Here is a 26,894-nt window from a genome sequence, read left to right on the forward strand (position 1 = left end):
GTTCAGATCAAGCACTTGAGGTTTATTTTGGTGTGAATAGTTAACGTCCATGTGGTGACGGGGGCGCACCGCACAGAGGAGCAGCTCCCATCTATATTTTACTGATATTCATCAAGGCTGTGACACTGTGTTCAATGCATTTAGACTTGAACAAAGAGCACAGACTCAGACGATGACCACAGACCCAGATTATGGTTGGACTCTGAGTGTGGACCTCAGCTCGGCCTCTCACTGTCACATTAGAACACACATGAGTTCTCTGTGCTCCGACACCGACGTTACTGTTCTAGACTGATGAGGGCTCACATAATATGGACATAATTCAGAACACGGTGTAAATGCATCCATGTCAAAGCAGCTGAGAAGGTCCATGTCAGGTCCAGGTCTGTGTCAGGTCCAGGTCCATGTCAGGTCCAGGTCTGTGTCAGGTCCAGGTCTGTGTCAGGTCCAGGTCCAGGTCCGAGTCAGGTCCAGGTCTGTGTCAGGTCCAGGTCCGTGTCAGGTCCAGGTCCGTGTCAGGTACAGATCCGTGTCAGATCCAGGTCCATGTCAGGTCCAGGTCCGTGTCAGGTCCAGGTCCGTGTAAGATCCAGATCCGTGTCAGGTCCAGGTCTGTGTCAGGTCCAGGTCCAGGTCCGTGTAGGTCCAGATCCGTGTCAGGTCCAGGTCTGTGTCAGGTCCAGGTCCGTGTAGGTCCAGGTCCAGGTCCAGGTCCAGGTCAGATCCAGGTCCATGTCAGGTCCAGGTCCGTGTCAGGTCCAGGTTCGTGTAAGATCCAGATCTGTGTCAGGTCCAGGTCTGTGTCAGGTCCAGGTCCAGGTTCGTGTAGGTCCAGGTCTGTGTCAGGTCCAGGTCTGTGTCAGGTCCAGGTCCAGGTTCGTGTAGGTCCAGGTCTGTCTCAGGTCCAGGTCTGTCTCAGGTCCAGGTCCATGTCTGTGTAGGTCCAGGTCCGTGTCAGGTCCAGGTCTGTGTCAGGTCCAGGTCTGTTCCGTGGCTCCACTGCTCACCTTTGTCATTTGGATGCTCTCCTCTTCATGGTCAAGTGTGGCCCTTCAGTGTGCGGTGCTCCATCCGTGTGCTTCCTCCCAGTATCTCCAGTGCTTAACCAGCTCTTGTCTGCCCCCTCTGCGCTGATGGCCGCTGTTTGGATGCGTCTGATAGGCCTTCTCCATGTGAAGTGGCTGCTGCTGCATCCTCCGCTCGCTTAATTGGCTGTACCTGAGGCAGGAGGGCAAGGTGTAATTGTGATAAGAGAAAATGCTGTGCTTGGCTGGTTTTAGTGCCCTTATCTATAATCTCTGGATTGATTATGGTTTTTCTGCCAGCTGTGCAAATTGTTCAACGCCATCAGCTGCACTAGAAACAGCCTTAACCCTGACTATGCCAGACTGTAGCGAGTACCAGTAAACTGGACATGAATAAAACCACCCTGGGACCGATGGGGTACTGGTGTTTGGGGTTAGGGGTAGGGTTAGGATAGGGGTAGGTTAGGGGTAGGGGTAGATGTAGGGTAGGGGTAGGGTTAGGTTAGGGTTAGGATAGGGTAGGGGTAGGTTAGGGGTAGGGGTAGATGTACGGTAGGGTAGGGGTAGGATTAGGGTTAGGGTAGGGGTAGAGGTAGATGTACAGTAGGGTAAGGTTAGGGGAGGGGTAGGGTTAGGGTTAGGTTAGGGGTAGGGTTAGGTCAGGGGTAGGGCTAGATGTACGGTAGGGTAGGGGTAGGGTTAGGGATGGGAATCGAGAACCGGTTCTTTTTGAGAACTGGATCCCAGTAGCTCGATTCCTCGGAATTGTTTGCCTGCCTGCTTAACGATTGTGCTTATTGATTCTGCCTTTGTTGCGAATGCGCAATGATGTCCTTCGTACGCTGCATTGTTTTGGTCAGACTGTAGCCAACATGGTGTTGAGGCAGAAACTGTCTAAAAAGACGACACCAGGTCCACTGGAACACTGTGAAAGCTTCCATTTCTTCAAAAGGGTGGAATCCCTCCAATATGTTCAAACATTTGTCCACAGCATGTGATTCATTTACAGGAATGTCACGTATTTGATACGCTTCTTAGCGACGCTTGTGAATGTAGCGGTAGAGTGAACGCCGGGCCCAGTTCCGGTTCTGGTGCGGGCAACAAACGTTGTACCTAAAAACAAGTTTCCGAAGGTAGGGGAAAGGAAATGAGGTGCACAACAATGGGAGACGAGTCAAGCCGAGTCGAACTGGTTCAACGTAGTGGACATGCGGCAATAGAGGAAAAAGCATCTTTAGTTTCACCTCACTGCACGCCCCCCCCCCCCCCCCCCGAACCGGGCCCAGCGTCATGTGTTATTATTATTTGTACATACTGTGTAAGTTATATTTTCTGTGCAGATGGAAATATAAAATACAGTTAATACAAACGCACCTGTTTGTACTCTTTTATTTCCTCACCCAATGAGAATCAATAAGGAATCGGATCGATAAGCAAAATCGATAATGGAATCGGAATTGTTAAATTCTTAACGATTCCCATCCCTAGGTAGGGCAGGGGTAGGGTTAGGTTAGGGGTACGGGTAGGTTAGGGGTAGGGTTAGCTGTAGGGTAGGGTAGGGGTACAGGTAGGGTTAGGGTTAAAATACAAGCTGCTGTTGATACTAACTAGTACTCAGTACCATTTAGCATCTGTTGAAGACAAGTGGGTGTTTTTAATGGTCAAACCCAGAAGGTTCTGTTTGAGTCCGGTCCTTTGGTGGTTCTAGCTCTAAATGCTTCAGTGTGAGATCCATCATCTTTTACATCCACATAAACAGATCAACTCACAGCTGAACGGCACTCTACACTCTCTTACGCTATGTCTTACTCCCTTTCTCTCCCCCTCTCTCTCTTCCTCTCTCTCTCCCTCCCTCCCTGTCTCTCCCCCCTCTCTCTTCTTCCTCTCTTTCACTGGGTTTGAGTAACAGTCGGGGCTGAAAGAGCAGCTAATGGGCTGCGAAATGTCTGCAAAACTAGAGCACCAACAGAAGTTAATGTCTCAAAGCCCTTCTGGAACAACACCAGTGACAGAGGAGAACCCTGACGTTTATAAAGTAGAACGCAGAACACTGTTTTTATGACGGAACGGAGGAGGAAGGAGCTGACGGTTCCTCACTGACGTCTGACCTGAGGAATATAGTCGTAAGTGATGAGGAGACGGGATATTAAAGAGTCATTAGGATCAGCATTACACACACATTTGACATAAATGGGAATAGAGAACACCAGCGCTATGTAGGATGTGGAGGGAATGATGATCATCTAGTCTGTTTCTCATGTATGGACACGTATTCTTATGCTGTTCTTCACTTTATTATTTCTAAAATAAGTGAGAAAACCACAACATGTGACATATTCATTGGTAATGACTTTATAGGACAAATGCACCTCCACAGATATGCTATGGAACTAACCATGATTATGTAAAAAGTATTATTATTCTGAATGTTCAGACATTTGCATCATTCTGGTACATTCGATGCTTTAGAGGAGATGATTGCACAGCGTTCCTGAATACATGATTGTGATGAGTCAATGACGGCAGGTAACGTTGCTCTAAATAAAACATCTTTTCTAGGGTTAAGGTCCTTCCTGAATCAGCCCGTTTGGTTTATTTCTCTATAATGAATGGTTTGCTATACCTCATCCACTACATAATGTATGCCATCAATATATTATTTAAAGTCCAACTCAGCGCTTAAACAAATGAGAAATGGTAAAATATTAAATATCAACATAAAATCTGTTTGTGGTTGAAACAGGAAGAAAAGCAGGATAATAATAATAATAATGATAAAAATAATAACAACAACAATAATAATAATAACAATAATAATAGTAACAATAATAGTAATAATAACAGTAATGATAATAATAATAATAATAATAATAATAATAATAATAATAATAATAATAATAGTAACAATAATACGAACAACAGCAACAACAATAATAATAATAATAATAATAATAATAATAATAATTATAATAATAGTAACAATAATAGTAACAACAACAACAACAACAATAATAATAATAATAATAATAATAATAATAATAATAATAATAATAATAAGCTTATATCACCACTTCCTGTTGACCCTTTAGAACTAATGTGTCGTACAACTATGTCATGAAATTCACTTTAGAAAATGTTACCACCTGCGTTCAGAAGTGTTGGTCCACCTGTCCTCATTTGAGCACTGCTCGTTTGCTTTGCCTAATTGCTGCCTTGTTGAATTTGTTTGCTGGTTTGAATCTGAAATAAGGAATTAAAACAACCCAGGGACACAACAACATATGCTGCTGATGTGCACTTCCTGTTCAGGAACATTGGGACGTTTAAGAGCATTTCAGAGCTTTAGTTCCTCGTGGGAAAACACAGTGTGACAACAAGACAAAAAAGGAGAAAATATTCTAAACCTATCTTAAACATAAATGACTGTTGGTTTTATTGGGTGTTAAACCAGTACAAAACCCACCTCAGTACCAGTCTGTAAATCTGTCAGAACTTGATGTGGTTCTACATCAGTATCTTGTCTCTGGGTGGACAGGCTCTGAACACAGGCCACACTTCAACCCTTTCGTGCATAGTGGTCACTACAGCGGACAGCTATTCAAAGCTGTTCTCTTGTATATTCATGGGTTTTGTTGTTTTAGTTCCATATCAGCCAACACAGTGGACGATTATGCATCATCCCAAATGCTACAATTCATACCATTACTGTAATGTTGCTGCTCTTGATAAACCTGATCTGCACTAACATGTTTTAGTGTAAATCAATTGCTAATTGTTATTAGATGTAATTAACAGTTTTCTGAAGCAAAATTTATTTATTTTATTTTTTTGCACATGCTCCTGAGACCCAGCAATGCATTTTGTCCTCTGTAGGGGACAAAAGTTTGACAGTTTTACTTTAAAAATGCTGTGCATTGCAAAGGAAATTCCATTAAAAAAAAAATCAATAAATAAATAAAAATAATTTAAAAAATGCATCTGAAAAAACTGTTGCATTATGCAGTTTCCAATCAAGACAATTTTTTTATGTAAAAAAGCTAAAATTGTTAATTTCCTGGGTCTCAGAGGATATTATCTCCATGAAATCAGTAATAAATAATAATGAGTATGATAAATGTGAGAAAACAGTAGCAATTTAGCAATTAGCAGCATTAAAAATGTTTTTATTTCATAGTTTTTACACAATGTATCACTTTCTGCTGATGATTTTTAAATAAATGTTTCTTTGCTTCCAAACTTAAATGCATTGTATCCAGCTGAGTGGACATTTTTGTAACTCCACGAAAAATAGGTTCATAAAAAAAAAAAATCAATCAATCAATCAATCAATTGCATTGTTTTTTTCATGCTTAAAGAGGAATAAACACACTTGAGAATAACATATTGACTAAGGTTCTCATAATTCATGCATGAAAGGGTTAAGTTTAAACACAGGAATATTCTGTGATATAGCATTAGATCCTGTTGTGATCAAATAAAAATGTTTTTAGTATTTGTGCATATTTCTGGTGTAATTCAATTCTTCAAGGAAATAATCATTTATAAAAAGAAACAAAAAAATCGCCTTTTTAACAGAATCATGATATATTGTGATATATCGTATCGTGATCCTAGTATTGTGATTTGTATCGTATCGCCAGACTCTTAGTACAGTACTTAGTGCTTCAGCTGTTGGACTCTAAGATACTGACAGGACAACGTGGAACATTACAGCAGACGCTTTTTGGACACAAGCTCAGGCCCATTTGTCCAGATGAATTCAGATCCACTTTTACAACCTGCCTTAAAGCTGCTAATATGAACATGTGTTCATTTGGAGTCAGTTTCAGAAGTTCCTTTTTGTGCTTTACTTTACAAAAGGAATAATGACATCCTGTGTGGAGATATAGTGAGCATTAAAAGCCTGTGCCGAGGAGAAAGTGTGTGGAATGCAACTCTTGATCAATCAGCAGCATTTTTCTGTAAATGTGCTGAAGCGTGAGGCCCCTTCTGCCTCTCTCCTCCCTCAGTACCAATTAAAGCTGTTTTTCTGCAGCAGATCTTGAGCTGATGAAGACAGCCACTAAGAGCTCTTGAAGTAAAGTCACACAGGACCTGTATGGCAGATGGTTTGTGCTAGAGAATGTGCAAAAACAAAACAAAACAAATACAAATGGCAGACTGTCTCTGCCCAAGAGCTGCTGTTTTCAGCCCAATTTAAGACTCACCACTTCCACTGTTTTTTCCTCCAAAATACTGTCAAACCTGTAGGAAACCAAGGAAAACCTAAGATCTTTTTCTCTTGAGAATTTTTTGCTCAAACTATTGAGACAGTTGAAATATTTCTCAGCTGAGAAGTGCTGGGAGCTGCTTGATCTGGTGGCTTTGACCATCTTCCCCAGTTGAATGGAAACGGACGCTTGGCTCCAAAGGCGCAGAGGACAGCCTAATGGCTACAAGTCCGCCTAGCCCCAGTGGATTACATATTTCGCAAAGATAATTCTTGATCGGTATTTTTTTAGAGAGAAAAAGCCTCCTTTATGATGCAGATGAAAGCAGACAGGGAAGTTGCTGGAACAAATGGGGTCTTGGTCTTTGTGCAGAGGGTCAGCACATACAAACCAGGGAAGGCAGATCATACGGCATCGGCGATGTAGTGTGGAGGGTTTTCCTGCTTCACATGGGGTCACGTCTTCTTTTGTCGCGTCTGTTTCTGTTGAAAGACAAAATTATCAGGCCTGTAACGGTATACAAAATTTTTGGTTTGGTACATTTTCGGTTTTGAAAGCCACGGTTTGTTTTTTTTCAGTTCGGTACGAGAAGAAAGAAAACCCCTCAAAATGTCTTTAATGCATTTATTATGAATTTTTGACAGTTTTCCCCCCAGTTTTTGGAGACAATAGAATATAGAAAAACCGAAATAATATAATTCTGCTGCTATAAATCAAATAGAAAATAAATATTATTAAATGTATTTTAAACATTAGTAGTGCACTTTTCCGTGAAAGGTAGTTTTGAACAATCTAATCACAGTTCTGTCAGTTCACATTCTGCATAAAAATAACTAAAAAAATTCCACATGAAGTGCAGCATTACACGAACTGCCCCGTACCCCCATAGTATTTGAAGTAGGACGGAAAGTGACGCATGCACGTACGCAGTTACCAACCAACATGCACGCATCCCCCGGCTGAACTGCATGTGTGCGGCCGAGTAACCCTCCCACACACACACACACACTGACAAAATGCACGCGTGTGTTCCCCCACCCACCCACCGGCAAAACGCACACGTGTGCAACCCCCATTAAACACCGCCACATTAACAGATGAATTCCACAGGAGACAGTACTGTATCCAATGGTTTAATAAATCAGTCATTAAGGAAAATTACATGTTTTTTTTCATGAAGTATATAAACAATATTTAGCTTTTATTCTTGTAGACCGTATTGAAAAAGAAATTCAGGTTCTCAGGAAAAAATTATCAATTAATCGTTAATCGATCAATAAGGTCAACCAACTAATGATTAATGAGTTAATCGATAATTTGCATCCCTAGTTTGGACTCATTTCTGTCTGGATGCTGTGTTTTCTGTATTCTTGACCAATTAGTTCCCTCTTGGTTGTAAAACCCAGCCTGAGTCTAATGAATCTGTGCCTCCTGGGGTTCATTCCACCATTATGTGATATTATGAACCCCAGGAGACGCAGGCTTTGGTATCTGTCCATTCCAACATCACCTCCCTCTGTTCTTTTCAGCAGCTCTCCCCTCATCTCTTTCTCCATCCGTCCGTCTCCTCTGCTCAGGATTAGAATGCACATTGTCCTGTTCTCCCTCCGATGTGGCCGGTGTAGCACCAAGTTCCAGTGAGACAAGGCCGGACCCCCCCCCCTATTAAATTAGACTGTATTAAAACACCAACAGTTCATTGACACTGTCCCCTTTTCCTCTGTGCTGGAGCTGCACTCGCTCCACTGCGCAGCGCTGGAACAGTGTCATTCTTCCAGATCTTGGGTGGAATTACAATGTACGTGGGAGCAGACATTTGCATGAGCTCTGGCCTTAAAGAGGCGTGTGCTCATGATTGGCACCGAGTTTGCACAAAGAGCATTAAGTTTTTTTCATTCTGGTAAAAAGAGCCTGGTATTTTTTCACACGTTTCACCTCAGACGCTCAGCTTCTCAAAGGCGCAAAACACTCAAGTTTGCTTTCATGTGAAGTATACTGAGGCGATTTCTGTGGCTGGCTTTTAACTCTTGCATTTGGCGCTTTTCTGTCAAATGGGTATTTTAGCAGGAACGATTTGCCTGTCAATCAAAACTCCTTCTCAGCGTTCCGTACATGAGCAGATTATTCCTCTACTGCGAGGATGCACGTAATTCTGCCTTGTGTGTGTGTGTGTGTGTGTGTGTGTGTGTGTGTGTGTGTGTGTGTGTGTGCCTACTAATCTGTCACTTGTAGAAGACTTGGGCTGGAGCTGACTTCATGCGGTGCACATCAACATGTGAGCTGACACAACCTGCTAAGTTCCTGTTTCCTTGACGTTTATTCTAACTGCACTTCCTTCTCTGTTACCAAATTACTTTAATCGACCTTAACTTGACACATTAATATCATTTCAACTCTCTCTGACTCACTGCTTCTCTGCTCTGCACATTTTTCCTCCCATTTAGTGGCAAATTTAGTATGTAGAGCACATCTAGTCTCACTGGACCTTTTTCCATTAACGACATGACGCTGGTGTGTAATTATTGCTCACTTCAAAGCAAATACTCCTAAAAGCTGGAATATTTGTTCATAATACATTTATGTAAAGGCCAGTTATGTTGGTTATAAATGAACAATTATTTTCTACATAAACTAAATTTTGAATCAAACAAATGCAGCTTTACCAACAGAAAAACGCTATAGGGCCGTTTGTTTTCAGCAGAATCAGTGTTGGCTCTCAGAGTTTGGTTAATGAGCATGAGCTCCCTTTTGTTCAAATAAATAGGTCTGCAACACATGATATGTCTTTTTAATCTTCAGGGTGTAGACACTCACATAGCTCCAGGACTACAATACAAACTATTACCACTTTCTTTTGTGGAGACAGAGGAAGAAATGTGAAACACTTTGTAAAGTACCCTCTGTGGAACAGAAAAATGAAACGAGTATCTGTGTGAAGTATAAAGAGGCGTATTTTTCTCACCTATGACAAACTCTAATTTTCACTGCTTCCTAGTCACGCACCTGTCACAATCACTTTTCTTTTACAATTTTCTCCCTCATCAGTGAAAAAAGCACATCCGCCATCCCCCTGTGAGTCAGACACACATTAGCATGGCACTACGGCTGCTGACACTGTGATTAGACCAATCAAAGATCACGTTCTATTCCCAGGGGTCCTCAGATGTGCACTGTGGTCCGATTTTTCAATCTCTCTAGACGTGAGAGTCAGTTCGTCACAGTTAGTGTATTTTCACTGATTAATAATGCAATGATGATGCTGTAACGGTAAACAGCCAATAATTGGAGAAACCCTGTTTTATTTTCCATTTCAGGTAGTTTTACAGTCATTGTTTGGACTGACACTGCTCCATTTGTTGGTAGGGTTACCTAGTGATGGCAACATCAGTCTAGCAATTAGATGGAATTTGATTGGTTCACTACTGGTCCACACTCTGGTCCATAACTTAGCAACTACTGACTGGGAAAAAAATGTGGTTCAGGGATTCAATAATGGTTGATATGCCATTATTATAAAGTCCACTTGTAATATGACTTCCTGTATGTGAAGGTCGTTATGTGCAGAAATAGATGTAGTACATCCTCAGACAAGAAAACTGACATCAAGTTTTCACCAGTTTTCACCTGAATTTCTGAACTTTTATAAGTTTTCTGTGTATTTTCATCTTATGTCCAGCAGTTCATTTTGAATTGATTGAAGTGCTTTGCACCCTTAAGATTTTTCATTTTAGGTGAGACATCCCATCACTTGCTCAACCTTTTGTGAACAGCACCTGCCTAAACCTTTTTTCTTCAGCCTGCTCTTACAGCTCCATCACTCCACAGAGTAGCTGTGCACACTTCTACTGGAAGAATGAGGCCAGCTACAATCAAACATTAATCAGCCGCTGTTTTATAAGACAGAAGGAGCGCCAACACTCCACGGGTGCCCCTCCTTCCTGCCCTTAGCCTGCCCTACCACTGAATGTTAATGCGACTGCCATTACTCATTTATGAGCTGCCTGCGTCTGGTGGCCTACAGCCTGGTGTCCAGGTCCAGGCCCGGGTCTGGGCCGGCATGGAGGGCATACTGCAGGTGGATGTCTGTGCCAGGGCGTCTCACAGTGGCAAAGCCAGGTCTGCTTTAAAAAGCACGTTGTCTGTAGAGAATGGGGGGGGGGGGCTGCTTGACTGTGAGGTCATCAGAGCTGTGGTGGAGCAGGTGGAGTCTTATACAGCAGGATGGGGGTTTAGAAAATGCATGTGGTTACATCATTTTGCTCTGTATTCATCAATCTGAATATTGATCAGAGTATCTACTGTGGGTGTGCTGTCAGTGTGAAGTCTGAAGACAGAGGATGGTTTGATACTGTAGACTATTAAGATCAGCTTCTGCACATGTTCAGATTCTGATGGTGAATGACAGATGGAACAAAGGCGAACACCGCCCTGCTGAGGTTTCACCATGAACGTGGCGTCTACATGCCTCTCTAGACTGACATTTACAGCTTCCAGAGTTCACCAGTGGCTCCTGAATGCATCAAAAAGACTGTGTTTATGTGTCTTTGACTATTTTGGGATAAATATGCAGTGGTGGTGGAACTAGGCTGAGGATCTGATCCTGATCCAGGCTGAGGCCCTGGGTCTAAGTCCACTTATATGGATGTATGCATGCTAACCTGTTAGTGAGTGGAGGATGTCCAGAGGGGGCGTGGCCTCCCCTTTGACCTTTGACCCTTGACCCAGTTGTTTCAGACTCCAACTGTATTTCTATTGCATCATCTCTAGCCATATGAAGCAAAAAGGCTTATGCTTTTCACTATCGATATGAATTCATCTGGTTTCCAGGTCCTTTTTTCACCCAATTCTACTGTGAAGTGAAAAATGCAACATGGCCAATTTTTATTCAGCATAAAATGGGCAATAATATATCCTATGATGTATTCAGATTTCAAGTGTTGTAATTGGACATAAATCTCAGTAAATCGCCTTCATGGTGAGACTAAGTATGTGAATGTGTGCAGACAGGCCGCTTTGAAGAGTTGCAGCTGAGTGCTTGTTCTTGGTATCCAGGACACAGAGCGCAGCAGGACTCATTCTTATTCTTAGTAGTGACATCAATAAACGGCCGAGCGTTCACAAGGTGAGACGCACACACTCTGCTGATACTGTATGAACAGTTTCCATCTGTGTGGCACAAATGACTGAAGGAGTGGAGGATGAATGTGTACGCGTCAGACTTCTGTGTCTAAAGAGAATCAAGTGTGAACAAAGAAGGGAGTCGGCCTTTGAATGTGTTCATGCAACATGGTTTTTCTCTGGTGTCAGTGTTTGTGTGAACCTGCGTGCACTTCCAAAGGTGTCCAAGGTGTTGATGATCTGATATGCCACAGATGTCACGCGGTCCTGTTTCCCAGATGGCTTTGCAGTGCACCTCACCTTTCCCCCCATGGCACTCCCCCTTCAGTAGAGCACAGTGGATCCACTGAAGCCTTCACTGTTTCCATGCATGTTTAATGTCTGCACTGCCACCGACTGTCGTCTCCATCACATGTCAGCAGTTTCCATGTTACCTTTAGTGTGGTCACTGTTTTGTACAAATGCTCCCCCTTAAAAACATAACAGGTGCTTTTACACACTGAATATTTGACAGATAATCCAGTGTAAGTCCAGCCTATAACCAGAGGAGATGGAGCTCAGAGGTTCATGTTTATTTTAAGAAAGCCCACCCAAGGAGAATGTCTTCTCCTTCATCCTGTGCCTGTTTCCCATATATATGTGTGTCCTTAGGGGATGTCTCAGCATGTAGCAGAAACAGGAAGTGTGTGTCCTGTGGGTAAAAGGTCCATTCTCCTCCTAGAGTGTGCACAGACCACATAGGCACATGCAGACCTCTTTGCTAATCCCCTGGAGATGAAAGAAGACTCCCACTGCTCTGTGATCCCAGCGTCCTGCTGTGATGGTTCATTTGGTGCCTGGTGGAGACAGACCGCTCCAGATGATAGTGTCCTTGACTGAAGCACTGTTGTGACCAAGGCCAAAGCCCATGCTGATCCACAACGTTTCCTATTAGAAATCGAAGTCTGTTAGACGCCCCCTTCATTGAGACGCTCTCTGTGATGTGTCTGTGTCACCATGGAGAAGAGAGAGAGAGAGAGAGAGAGAGAGAGAGAGTGTAAAGCTGCCCATATGCATACTGAAGCTCCCTCTGAATCATGATGTTTCCTCCTGGAAAGACGAGCATGAAAGCAGATGAAGTCTGTCCTCTTCGTTGTAGGAAACAGGGTCCTGGGCTCCACCTCCATGGAGTTGAAGTTCACACAGTCAGTGTTAGTCATGCATGGTGAACACTTCTCACGTTTATGAATAGAATATTAGTTAATAAAGCTGTTTTATTCACAGTGGTTATGTTCTAAAAACACAAATGAATATACGTAGAAAAAAGGAAAAACCAACAATTGAGAGGAGTCATTACTGTTTGAGTTTTTTTAATCCTATCTCTGGTTGAAAGTGTGTATTTTCAACAACATGGTGCATGTGTCCTGCATTTTTCCAGTATGGATAGTTAAGGTCAAGTTTATTTTAACCTCTGTTGCCCCATATTTCATATAGAATCATTATAAACTGGTGTTGTTGTCCAGTCAGATACATGCACTTATCTATAAACAGTCAGTGTTTGGGCTCATGAGCTCAGAAAAACTCAACCATCACTGGAAAGAGAGAAAGAACTGTCTGAAAAGCACAAACGTACTTTTCTCTTGTTTCTGAGAGACACATGCATATTTATGTGCAGCTAATAGGGAATTTAATGTTTTAAAGCTTTATTTTGACCAAATACATTGCAAATGTACAGATATTGGCACAAAACCTTAGAAAATACCAGCAGATGTAAGATGACATACATGTAGTTCTGTCAACGTTCTGTTCATAGCAGGTTTGAAGAACATGGTACCTACATGCAAGATAAAGACCATCTATAGAACACATAGTATTTATTTTACACACGCGCACACACACACACACACACACACACACACACACACACACACACACACACACACACACACACATATATTCAAGACATATAGAACATTACTGATGTGTGAATGTAATGGTTAAGAATAGCACAAGCTAATTAATACATTTATCACATTATCATTGTTTGTGATTGAAATAATTGTAGAACTAATAGTACAAGTAAATGTAAGACAATAAGAGTGTTTCCATGATAAGATGGACATTTTCGATGCTGTTTTTCTGTTATATTGCGCTATGTCACTTTACTGTGAAAGGATTGTTCGTGTTGGTGAAGCGCATCCGGTCTAATGGACAGTAGGGGGAGCTCCGGTTCTTCTCTCAGTCATTAAACTACTGAATTGAGATGTGAAGAGCCGTTGTTGTTTCTTATACCGTTTTACTGCCCTAACACAGGGGCAGTGGTTACAACATGAAAAACTATGTGAAACAGTTTGATGCATCAGGTCAGTTTATAAAACATGGTTACCATGCAACAACACAATACATATGTCCAAGCTTTAGAGGGGATATTTAGAGAGAAAAGTCCGCTGGAATGTTCTTTATCATGGAATGACCGGACCTAAACCCTGCAGAACTACTCTGGGATGAACGGGAACACAAGGTCAAATAAACAACATGGTGAAGTATTTCAGCTGGATGTTTGGAGAAACAGACCACAGAGGGTGTGCACAAAGAAGGATCTATGGATGAAAAGGAAGTTGGACTGTAGGTTCTTTTGTACCAATATCTGTACATTTGTATGTTTATTTGGTCAAATATTAATGTTCAAACCATCAAATCCCCCAGTGTTTTTGTTTTATATGAACAAAAGTCACACTACAAAAAAACAAAAAAACAAACTGTAGTGGAGTAGAAGAACAAAGTGCATGAATAGAGGGTATGCACATATGTCACTTCCCCCCCGTGCCACGCCCCTCTAAGTCAGACTGAGTGGCAAAAACCAACCTGCTCAACATGACGGAGTATAGCAGTAAACACAGTGAGACTGGGAAAATGTGAAATATGGAATTAAATGAAGGACAATTGGACTGGACATGGATCCATACGAACTACCAAAGAACAAGTGGTCCATGAACACTGACATGTGACCAGAAATCATGTATCCTGACATCCAGGGTGTAGGGGATCGTCGCTATTTTTACCTGAAACAAATATACATGGTTTCATCATCACTGACAACCAGGGTCCAAAACTAGGGCCCAGAACCAGCTGATCCAAAGTGCATTTACAGTAGACCGTGGACTGACCCCAGTGAATATATGCATGATCTACTGGGACTGAGAAGATTTACTGAGTCTAGTTCAGATCAAGCACTTTATACAACACAGATACTACTGCTGTGAACCAGCAGGGGATGACTTTATTCTGGTAAATTATGATATTTTTCCACCTGTTTTTAAATTACGACATTTTTCTTGTAATATTATGGCTTTATTGTTGGAATATGACGACTTTAATCTCATAAACGAATGACATTTTTGTTAAATTATGATTTTTATTATTTTTTTTATAACTGCGACTTTAATCTCATAACATTGTGATTCTTCTTGTATTCGACTTTATTCTCATAAAATTACGGGTTTTATATCGATATTTTATGACTTTATACTCGTAGTGACAAGCGTTTTTATTTTCTTATGTGGCCCTAATACTCCGTCGTACCTTTATTCTCCAGTTCCCCTGTATTTGAAAAACTAGATTAGCTTCAGTTTAAGTTAGTTTACTAATCATGTAGGAGCACAAGGTTCATAATCACAAAATGAAGATAAAAACCATGAAAGATCTGATCATGAAACCAAGAGCTTTACTAAGAAGTAACGTTAGCCAAAACAATATGTCATTTAAGGTATGATTTTTACCCAGAAATACAGCATAAATAAATGTTACCCGACACCAAACGGGATCCACAAATCTAGGTTTGGTTTCCTGGATTTGTGGATCCATCTGCTTCTCTTTTCTTTGTCTTTCGGTGTCTGTAAAACGATAGCTCCGACTGCTTTTCAAACCTGTTCATACAATCAATCGCACAACCGCTCGCCACTCAATGGGCGTAACCGCGGTGACTTCTGCTAGTGGTGACGTCACATGCATACCCTCTATTGAAATCCTCAAAAAAAAAGTAAAAAATACATCAGAATACAGAAGTATTGAAGAGCATCCTTTATGTGTTTGAGTTTGGACGAGTCCAACCAACAACTATGGAGCCGTTGGAGGTAAATGTACTTCAGCGTCATCTACATTTAAGTCCAGCCCTCATTGTGAGTAAAGTCTAATGCTGCGTTTCCACTACTTGGAACCAGCTCGAGTCGGCTCGGCTCGGTGTTCCTGGAGACCGTTTCCATTACAGGATACTACTGACTCTACAGTACCTGGTTGTCATAGCAATGTGTCGCATTATGTCTGTGTCGTCTGCTCAGAGAGTTGCTGAAAACTCACTTGTTGCGTGTTGTCTCGTCTGAATTTTTATGTTGGCCACCAAAGACTGAATCTCCTTGACTGACCATGGTGTAGTTTTGGGCTGTTACCATGTGGATTAATGTACTGCTATTATACCGTAAACTTCCGCATCTGTTTTTTGTTTAACGGCGTGTCACAGAGAAAACTGTCTGACCAATCAGTGGTCTGCAGTGTTATACGTCACGGTTTAGTATCGCTTGGAACCTTGGCGGAGTTGATACCAAAAAACTAGTACCAGATACCAGATTCCAGGTCCTTTTTCATAATGGAAACACAAAAAGGTCGTGTTGAGTCAAGCCGGTACCACGCAGTGGAAACATGGCATAATAATATTCACCCCGGGGCCGGCACAGCCTTGGCCTTAGGAGAGCTGCTGCCGCTGCCGTAGGACTTTGTGGTAGTTCTCCTCAATGTCATGAATTTGAAAGAAGAGATAATAAACCCCAAGGGCCCTTATTCAGCACAACAGTACTCAGTAGGGAAATTGCTGACCTTTGTCCTCTACATTTAATCTCAAATCCAGTCCAGGTGACTATCTCCAGTTGTGATGACATCCTTAATTCTCTGCTCGACTGCTAAGCTAAATGGGAACCTTCTTTTACACTATGAAAATAAAAGACTCAGCAGGAAGGAGTTACTCAAGGTGTCTGTGCAAAGGTCTGGTCCTTCCACTAAAGCACAGCCTGCTTTATGAAAGGGGAAAAAAAACCTACAGCGCTGTATTTTTAAAGACAAAAAGAATGTCGTGTTGAAAATGAAACGACATTTCTCCTGAGAAATTAGTCTTTTGTGTGTGTTGTAAATTATTAGCAGGTTTGGGGAGTTGCTGAATCGTGTATTTGAATAGAAAACAGAACACCAAAAGAAGCAGCAGCAACATTGTAGAATAAGTAAATTATTTAAAGACATTACATTTTAAAAGTGTTCATTGGACTTTAAATTTTCAAAGGTATGACTAAGTTCCCTCCTTTAAAACAAAGCACCACAGTAGTTTTTCTACACATCATGTCTGGGCTCAAACAAGCAGAGGACGGAGGTTTATGGGAAAAGTGGGGACGTGTTCCAATGAACAGTCCTTTTAAATGACTGTTTCTTATGTTCTGTCTTATTTGATCCTGAGAGAAAACAGCCTTTTCTACAACCATTTGAATGTCAAAAGGAAAAGTTTCAAGGTAACAAAATGCACTTCAGAAAATAAGCAAAAACAAAATGTTTGGAACTGTAAATTGCCATGTTTTTATTTTCATCTTTATTGGTTTTCACTCTAACTTGACGCTGTGATAAATCAAAGGTCAAGGGGAAACTGTCTGTTCATCCTGTTTGTAGACAAATGTCCCAGTGTTTCTGTATTTGTCTTCTATTATATCTGAGCACTTCCACAGTGGAAGGCAGCACAAAGGAAAGACCATGTCCAAGTAATCCAATGGAATTATAATAATGGAATACATTCTAGTAATGGAATACATGAACAGGTACATTTAAGGGCATGTGTTGTGTAATAATAATAATAATAATAATAATAATAATAATAATAACTAGAAGCACTCGGAGAGCGCAGACCTCCGCCAAGGCTGATCAGAGCCCCCCCCGTGGGCCCCCCCACCCCCGATCACCACCAAGATTTAATCATTTCATCCTTATCCCATTTCCAACAAACCCTGAAAATTTCATCCAAATCTGTCCATAACTTTTTGAGTTATGTTGCACACTAACGGACAGACAAACAAACAGACAGACAAACAAACAAACAAACAAACCCTGGCAAAAACATAACCTCCTTGGCGGAGGTAATAATAATAATAATAATAATAATAATAATAATAATAATAATAATAATAATAGTATAACAATATCACATCCTTTTTCCTATGTACACTAATATGATAATACCCATTTACAACTTGTCCTACCAGATATTAACACCAGATATTAATACAAACTAAAACAAAACAAAAACAAACAAAAACACATCTACACATACAATATAAATACATATAATATTCTATATTGTCCTATATAGTAATATAGTAATAATATATTCATATATCCATATTTAAACTAGATATTATCAGCACATATGTGGCAAAGGCCCACTATGAAAAGCAACCAGATTCCCCCCCTCAAGCCCTTTTCTCTCTGTATTTTGTAAAAATTAGTGCTGGGCAGTGATTAAAATTTTTAATCACAATTAATTGCATGGATATCTGTGATTAATCACAATTAATTGCATCGTTATCTGGGGGGGGTTGCCTGCATCAACAATGTGTATTGCCTTTTAGTGATATTTCAGACTCGAAGTACTCTGGTGATAAAAAAAAAATAATTCCACACTGCAGTGCTTCCAAACAACTTTGTCCTTCTCAACCCCACCATCTGAAGACATTTAAAATGAAACTGTCCATGGAACAGACTGGTACTTTTCTCCTTGTTTATGTCCCCACCAGTTTATTTCCGGTTGTGAGTGATTGACAGGAGTCTTAAGCCCACTAATAAGTACTAATACTAATAAGCCCAATAGTATGTGATGTTCAGTTGTTAAAAGCAAGCAAAGGGGGCCCTCTAGTGGTTGGAATAAATTGCACTAACGTGTTTTGTCCTTGCGGTGTTCCTGTAGTCAGTTCGGACATAAGAAGGAACTAACAGACATGTTTCTTTCATTCTGTTTGTATGGCCCAAAAAACGTTTACCTGTGAGTATTTTATGTTCAGTTGTTGTTGTAAGAATGAATAGTATCAAATATCTCTGATGTGAACCTTTGTTGCTGGATAAAAAGATGTTGTAAATCCTAAATTAATCTGTGAACTCTAATCATTAGCGTGTCTATGGATTTTCCCATTCAAGTTAGCATCGAGTTAGCGGTCTTTTTCCCATTCATTTAAATGTATAATGCCATGTAAATGTACTAAGGCAGTGAACACAACTGAGACATATTTTGTATGTATGTTGCAGTTTTACAGTGAGTCTCAAATAAAAGATTTAGAGAGAAGTTTTTGGCGTCTGGCTTTTCTTGGGAAACCTGTTGTCTATCTGCCGAGCTAATCGCTACACGCACACAAGCAGGGGCAGAATAATATGAGTTAGAATAAAACGGCACTAACGTGAGATTACAAAAATTGTCGGCGTTATTTAATTAATGTGTTAACACGGTAATAACACATTAACTTGCCCAGCCCTAGTAAAAATCATTTGTTTGTATCTGTTTTTAAACTGTTTGATGTTTGGACATTGTTTCAGCTCCACACTCAGTCTGTTCCATAGTCTTACACCATTATTTGATAAACAGAATCTTTTCTTCATGGTTCGACTTCTTTGTATCTTAAAATTTGTCATTTCCCTTAATTTATACCCTCCCTCTCTTTCCTGAAACATTTTCTGTAAATGGTTTGGTAATAGATAATTTCTGGCATTGTACAGAAATTGTGCTGTTTGGAATTCAACCGTAACATTAAATTTTATTGTTTTAGACTTTACAAATAGTGGATTGGTGTGTTCACGATAACCTCCATTGTGAATTATTCTGATAGCTCTTTTTTTGCAGTATGAATGATGGATCTAGTGAACTTTTATGAGCACAGTGGAGACGACACAGAACTGCTTCTGTTTCAGACAGTTGGCCTAGTTTAAGGTCGTCTGTTGGACTGTTTTATGTTCTATTAGAGGAGTAGAAATAAACACATGGACACAAAGGAACTGGAGGTTCTACTGTTCTTTTAGTGTCATTGTTCAGTCCAACACAAGTTCTATGAGTGGTGAGTGTGTAAAACTGGACTCTGAACTGGACTGATAGTTGAATCCTATTTCAGTTCCAGTTTCAGCTCCAGTTTCAGTTCCAGTTTCAGCTGTGCAGAAGCTTTAACCTGCTGTTTAAACAGGTGGCTGTTGGTGCTGCTGCTGAAGGACACCTTTGGAAGCTCATAAATAACACTGGTCCATGTTAGGGCGCTGTAGAACACGGGGCGGCGGGGGGGGGTCACCTCCACATAAGTAGGACAGAGACTGTCCACCAAGGACTGGGAGCATCCACCATCTGCCCCCCCCCCCACCCCTGTCTATCCACAAGTGGATACAGTCAGCAGGTTTTGAGCAGGATGGCCTCCTGCACATTTAGGAGGAGGAGGATTTAGGAGGAGGGGGAGTCACTGAGCATTCATTTCACCCAGGCTCCTCCTCTCCTCTCCTCTCCTCTCCTCTCCTCTCCTCTCCTCTCCTCTCCTCTCCTCTCCTCTCCTCTCCTCTCCTCTCCTCTCCTCTCCTCTCCTCTCCTCTCCTCTCCTCTCCTCTCCTCTCCTCTCCTCTCCTCTTCCTCCTCCTCCTCCTCCTCTCCTCTGTTCTCTTCTCCTCCTCCTCCTCCTCCTCTCCTCTCCTCTCCTCTCCTCCTCCTCCTCCTCCTCCTCCTCTCCTCCTCCTCTGACAGGTGTCTTTTTAACGCTGGTTTGTGACAAATGTAAAATCTTAACAGTGTGATCATACATGATCCATCCTTTCATGGCTTCACTCCACCTTATTAACACTTAGTTTTTTGTTTTTTTTAAACTGCTGACTCCATTGTACATTTTAAGAGAATGATTTCTGCCGCAAGTTTTCTCAACTAATAACGTTCATTATGACGACTGTTAGCGTTGGCTCATTATAGCTTCATGTTTATTGTAGTGAAAATGTCACTTAAGCGCATTACACAAGTTTGTTTTTGTCATCATTATTGTAGGAGTTAATGATGCTGATAGAGAAGGGCACAGCTCTGGGCTGGCTGCAGGGACACTAGACATGTACCTGCCTTCTCCTGAGACACTCATTAAGCAGCACAGTGTTCACATCACATCACATCAGCACTGCCTGCATCCACACACGCCTACATTAGCTCTTATTCAGAGTTCAGCGCACACACATACAAGTATCTGCCTTCGGGGCCGCAAACAGATGCTGAAATAGTCTTGTCAAACAGATCAAATGAAGACCGTCACACCATTATAGGTTGTGAGGGCAAAGAAACTAAAAACCGTCCCAGTTCCCTTTTATTCACAAAGACATCCAGCAGATGAGAAGAACTCAGGCTAAGTGATCGAATATGTGCTCCCAGTGTCGTACAGAAGACCTGCTCAGTATGGTACTGATGATGAGCAGGATCATCACCTATTAAAGTCATGGTTTTTAAGCTGTAAGTACCACAGCGCTCTTCATTTCATGAAAAATGAACAAACATTGCAAGTCATTAATCTGATGGAGAATGTTTCCTCATACAATATGTATATGTGCCCTCATGTTAAAGCAGCACTTTGAACAGTTTGAACAGTGTATTTTCAATCCACATGCATAACTGAGCAGTTCTACACATACACACACACACACACACACACACACACACACAGACGCAAACACATGCACATGCAAACATATGCACACACACATGCAAACACATGCACACACACACATGCACATGCAAACACATGCACACACACACATGCACATGCAAACACATGCACATATGCAAACACACATGCAAACACACATGCACACACACATACGTAGACACACACTTCCTTATCCTGTCCACCCCCACACAAATTTACCTGGTAGAACAGAGTGACCTCGTTCTGCCAAAATCCTTCAGTCATCCTCAGTGCACGCACACAGACACACACACAGACACACACACACACACACACACACACACATACAGACACACACACACACACACACACATACACTCACAGACACACACATACTGTCCTACTGTGCCATGTGGAGCAGCTCCCTGTGACCACACCCCCTTAACGGACCTGTTCAGTGATTAGCTGAACACTGAACACAGTTCCCCCAGTCCAACTCCAGTCCAACTCCAGTCCAACTCCAGTCCAACTCCAGTCCAACTCCAGTTCAACTCCAGTCCAACTCCAGTTCAACTCCAGTCCAGCTCTTTTTTTCAGGACACCATGGTTTAGGTCTTTCTTCCTGTATATATAGTCCGTCTGTCCACTGTCTTTTATTCGTTCACTTCTTATCATTGGTATGTGTTGCACAAGGACAGCAGAAAGTCAACAATTTTAGATATTTTATTCTGAAGTATTTTCTGAATGTCTTCATTGTTTGTGTTCCAGCGATGCTCATAGCGTGTCATTCCATTAATGCAGTAGGGGGGGTGGGGGGGCTCTGTTGCTGTGCACTCTAAAGCAGGAAGTGCAGAACAATGCAGCAGACTGGTTTAACTCTTAAGGACCTGGAGCTGACTTCCTCATTAAGGCTCCTCTACTTTAACCTTTGATCATTTATTGTTAGCCTCTGCATTTTGCATTTTTCTGTGAAAATCAGGTGTTTTCCAATATTTACTGCTCATGTAGATGTTCATAATGACTGAGAGTTAAAGGTGCGGGAGACTTTCGTGACCAATTTTTCATCAAATCTGTAAAACCTCAGTCATATCCTCAGTATCATGAATCTGTAAGTCTTTCTGTGATTACTCACCTGAATCTCTTGCATTACGGTGAACAGTTTTGCAGTGTCATCCACCATAAACAAACCATGTGTTTACAAACAGAGCCAGGAGGTAACTTGGGCATCTTCGGAATTTTTTTGTGACATGCATTGTGGGAAACAGAGGTTCACGCAGCTGCTATAAAGACACGAGGCAGAAACGGCAGGAGCTCCCTTCCCTCTATGCATATTCCTCCAGCCGTTTCTTCGTTTCAGACGTTTTTGCGTCATGTTTGTTTCATTCATATAATATATTGTCGCACTGCTGCTACCGCTGCAGGCGGCTGCGCGAACCTCCCTTTCCCACAATGCACGTCGCGACAAAATTCCGAAGATGCCCAAGTTACCTCCTGGCTCTGAATGTAAACACACGTTTTGTTTATGGTGGATGGCACTAAGAAATTGTTCACCGTAATGCAAGAGATTCAGGTGAGTAATCACAGAAAGACTTACAGATTCGTGATACTTAGGCTATGACTGAGGTTTTACAGATTTGATGAAAAACTGGTCACAAAAGTCTCCTGCACCTTTAAAGTTTACTGTATCAGAAGAGAAAACCCTAGAAAATGTGACAGTTTCAGTAAAATAAATCACTAAGTGAACATAAAAACCAGCATCTGCAGCTGCGGTTATTTGTCAAACTACGTGGGTTTTTATTGTGGAATCAATGTCGCAGAAGATGACATGCGTCCACATCCAGTCTCTGAATATCCAATCAGGTCAGATCTGAAACCACTAAAAGCTGAGAAATCACATTTTACCTGAATTATTTCAAAATATTGACAGGATTAGTGCTTGAACATGTCTTAAACATGTGATATGAGTAGATCCTGTGGGTCTCCAGCAGTTCTATACGTGTTTGAGGGTTAAAGGTTCCGTTCTACACCTTTAAATGTGTTTAAGGTTTGGAGTTCTGCTTACAATAATGTACACCACTTTCTCCACTGTTACATTAATAGACACTCACAGAACTATTTATGACTTCAAGTGCACATTTCACTGTGAACATGACTTGCTTTTTCATCCCTTTTTTCTGCCTATTTTTATCTGATCACAAGTTCCCCAGTGTCTTTAAATTTCACACTTTCCCCTTTTTTCTTGACTTTCCTCTGCGTTCTTTTTATCTTCACACATCCTTTTACTTAATCCTCACTGTCTTTCCGTGTCCCCTTTGGTATTCATTCTCCCTTTTTCATTGTTTCCTGTAAAACCCTGCGACGCGCTGCACAGGCGCTTCCTTGCGTTAATAACTGTGACCTATTAACTGACAGTGATGTCTCAGGGGAGAACCACTTGTCCTTAAATTATACATGATCACTCTTTCAGTTTGTTCGCCTCTTTCTCCATTCGCTCTTTTCTGTTGGTGTTCCTCCACATTACTCTCACTCATCCAAATGTATAAGGTCACCAATATCGCTTTTTCAAAAGGTTATGCTGCACATAAAACAGTGGTGGGAGGGATATAGTAGATGGTGAAACATGAGATTATCAGATCCAGCGCCTTTTTTTCCTGAAATCTGACAGAAAACCTTTGTTTCTGGATGGAGATAGTTTGAAGGATAAAATGTTTTCAATCATTTCACACCTAAAGCAAAGACAGAAAATATTTCCTGTCATTTTTGTTTGTTCACAAATCACTTCACTCATTCATTCACTCATTCATTCATTCATTCATTCATTCATTCATTCTTTCTTTCTTTCTTTCTTTCTTTCTTTCTTTCTTTCTTTCATTCATTCATTCATCATCTGAACCCGCTTTATAGTCACTAGGGTCATGGGGGCGGAGCTTATCCCAGCTACTTATGGGTGAAGGCGGGGCTCACCCTGGACGAGTCTCCAGTTCATGGTAGGGAGGCGGAGCTTATCCCATGGTAGGGAGGCGGAGCTTATCCCGGCAAATTACTTTTTAAAAGTAATTAATTACAGTTACTAGTTACTTTCCCCCCAAAATAATTGAATTAGTAACGGAATTACTCCTTCATAAATGTAATTAGTTACCAGGGAAGTAATTATTGCGTTACTTGTTTGAAAAACCTTCAAATATGTAAAAGGAAACTGATTTTTGAGTGTGTTTCACAGCCAGTTGCATAGAGTAGAACAGCAGACAGGTACTGAAGACCATGACTGTGGTGAGGCTGGGGTCCACCAGGACCCGGCTTTTCCGACACATAAGTGCATATCGCATTTATTGGAAGAAGATGCTCCTCCAGTTAATCCCACATCTCCACGTTTTCAGTCGCTCTTCCCTGATCCAGTGGTAAATGTCTCCAGTCCAGTCAGTCAGACTCACTGATAACTCCTTCCCTAAATTAGCTGCGCACTTAGCTGCGTTCAAGTGTATGTGGTGTGCTGCAGACAACTCACACTCATAGATGTCATTAGTCATTCAGGTGAAGGCAGCGTGGAGAACTCAGGCTCATGGACACACAGGTGAAGCATGAAGGCAGTGTGGGCAATTTGAATATAAGAAACCAAAATGAACGGCTCACAATGAATCGGTTTTATCGTTCACTGAAAAGAGCCGTTCAAAAGACTCGACTCGTCACACCTCTCGTGCCTGGCTGAGCGAGCCAGGACGGATAACAGCTGTTAGATATCAGAGCATAGCAATGCGCCACATTTCACTGCTGGTAACGGTAATGGCGTTCTAATGCTTCAAGTAGTAATTCATTAGATTACCCGTTACTGGAAAATAATAACAGCGTTAGTAACGCCGCTATTTTTAACGCCATTATTCCCAACACTGCTGCCTAAATATAAATATATATAAATATATATAAATATAAAAACTCTGATGTTACTGAAGTTCTTATCCTGTTCCTGTCCTTCTCTGCTTGACATGAAACTGTGTCATGAACCTGCCTGAGTGCCTCTGAACATCAGCTTAGTAAATTTGTAGTAATTGGTCCTAAACTCTTAAAGGTCAACATATGTCCACCTGCTGCTGGGGGGTCATAAATAACTGCACTAATGACAGGAAAAGCATCCACACCTTTACATGTGGGATTTTCACAGAGTTTCCTACATGTGGTTCTATTGGACGCCTACACCAGGTCTGCATTTAACCGTTGAACAGTCATCTGGACATGCATTCTATATCCCATAATGCCTCAGTAAATGATCCTGAATTTCAGTTATGCTGCTAATTGGCTGTGCTCAAGGTCATTATGTCATTATGCCATCGCCCTGAGGACATTTTCCAGGTGAATCAATACTCCAGTTCCTGTGTATATTATTGGTGTGAAGGCTTCATCTTTGATGGTGCACATGTGTGGGTGTGTCTGTGTGGACAGTATAAATACAGTGGAACACAGACCGCTGTCCTGATGTCCACATGTATTTAGTGTGATTGTAGTGTTGGATCCAACTGCACTGTTTGAAGCTGAAATGCCTCTGTGTGTAGGTAATATTAGCAGTTTGGGTGAAAATCCATGTTTAGCCTTTGGCCTCTGTGCATAAGTAGTTTGTTGTACATCCACAGGTGATGCTATTCTCAGGCATTTTATCTGATTTTTCTTTGCATTAATCTGTATAGATCAACATGTTATTTTTTTAATGTTATGTCCACACAGTAAAGCTGAGAAAAAAAAAAACAAAAACAAAACAAAACATGACAATACAAGACAATACATGCAGAATATTTCATGACCAACTCTGATTTATGTGATAGGATGTAGACAAGAATGGGGTTGGTCCGTAAATACCAGGATGTACCTTATCTATCTATCTATCTATCTATCTATCTATCTATCTATCTATCTATCTATCTATCTATCTATCTATCTATCTATCTATCTATCTATCTATCTATCTATCTATCTATCTATCTATCTATCTATCTATCTCTCTATCTCTCTATCTCTCTCTACCTACCTACATACCAACCTCCCTCTCTCTCTCTCTCTCTCTCTCCTCTCTCTCTCTCTCTCTCTCTCTCTCTCTCTCTCTCTGTCAAATATCCCTCAGTACGTACGAGGCCCACACAGGCCCGTACGGCTGCAGGCACCGATGTTAATACCGATATGTCGGGACTGTGGGAGTAAATGCGATGTTCCTGTTTGTAACTTCATTTCCCATCATGCAGCATTGTGCCTCTGTGATTATGGCTATTGCATCCAAAATGACTAATATCTGCGAGAATATTGGTCCTATCAACTTGCTGAGATATTAAATGTGGAGGAGGGACTCTTCCTCAGCTGTAGAAACCAAACTGGCCCGTTCAAAACGTGTCAGTTTGTCAGAATGGTGATGACACACATATGCTCGGAGCCTTTCCAGTATTATGATATAGACGCCTTTGGTGAAAGAAGATGAAGCCAGTCTTATTTTCATGGTGCGATAGCCTTTGGGATGGAAGCCCATGTGACCAGAATGCTGAATAGAGCCAGTTGAAGTCTTTTTGGGTCTAATCAGGGCACCTTCCTTATGTTTCCATGTGGAGGTATTCTTGGCGCACTCATGTGGGAAAAGACCCTGGGGCAGACCCAGAACTGCTAGAGGGATTCTGTATCCCATCTGGTGTGTGAAGTCCTCAGGACACCCCAGGAGGAGGTGGAGGTTGTGGCTGGGTGGAAGAATGCCCGTATGTTTGCTTCTTCTTCTTCTGCCACCACAATCTAGACAGAAATAAGCTGCAGAGGACGAAGACATGGATGGATGGATGGATATTAGATGAATGTCCCACAGACCTCAGTAAAGTCAGGTGAAGAAAAACAAT

This window comes from Sphaeramia orbicularis, chromosome 5 (assembly GCF_902148855.1).
Source record: "Sphaeramia orbicularis chromosome 5, fSphaOr1.1, whole genome shotgun sequence".
Classification (NCBI taxonomy): Eukaryota; Metazoa; Chordata; class Actinopteri; order Kurtiformes; family Apogonidae; genus Sphaeramia; species Sphaeramia orbicularis.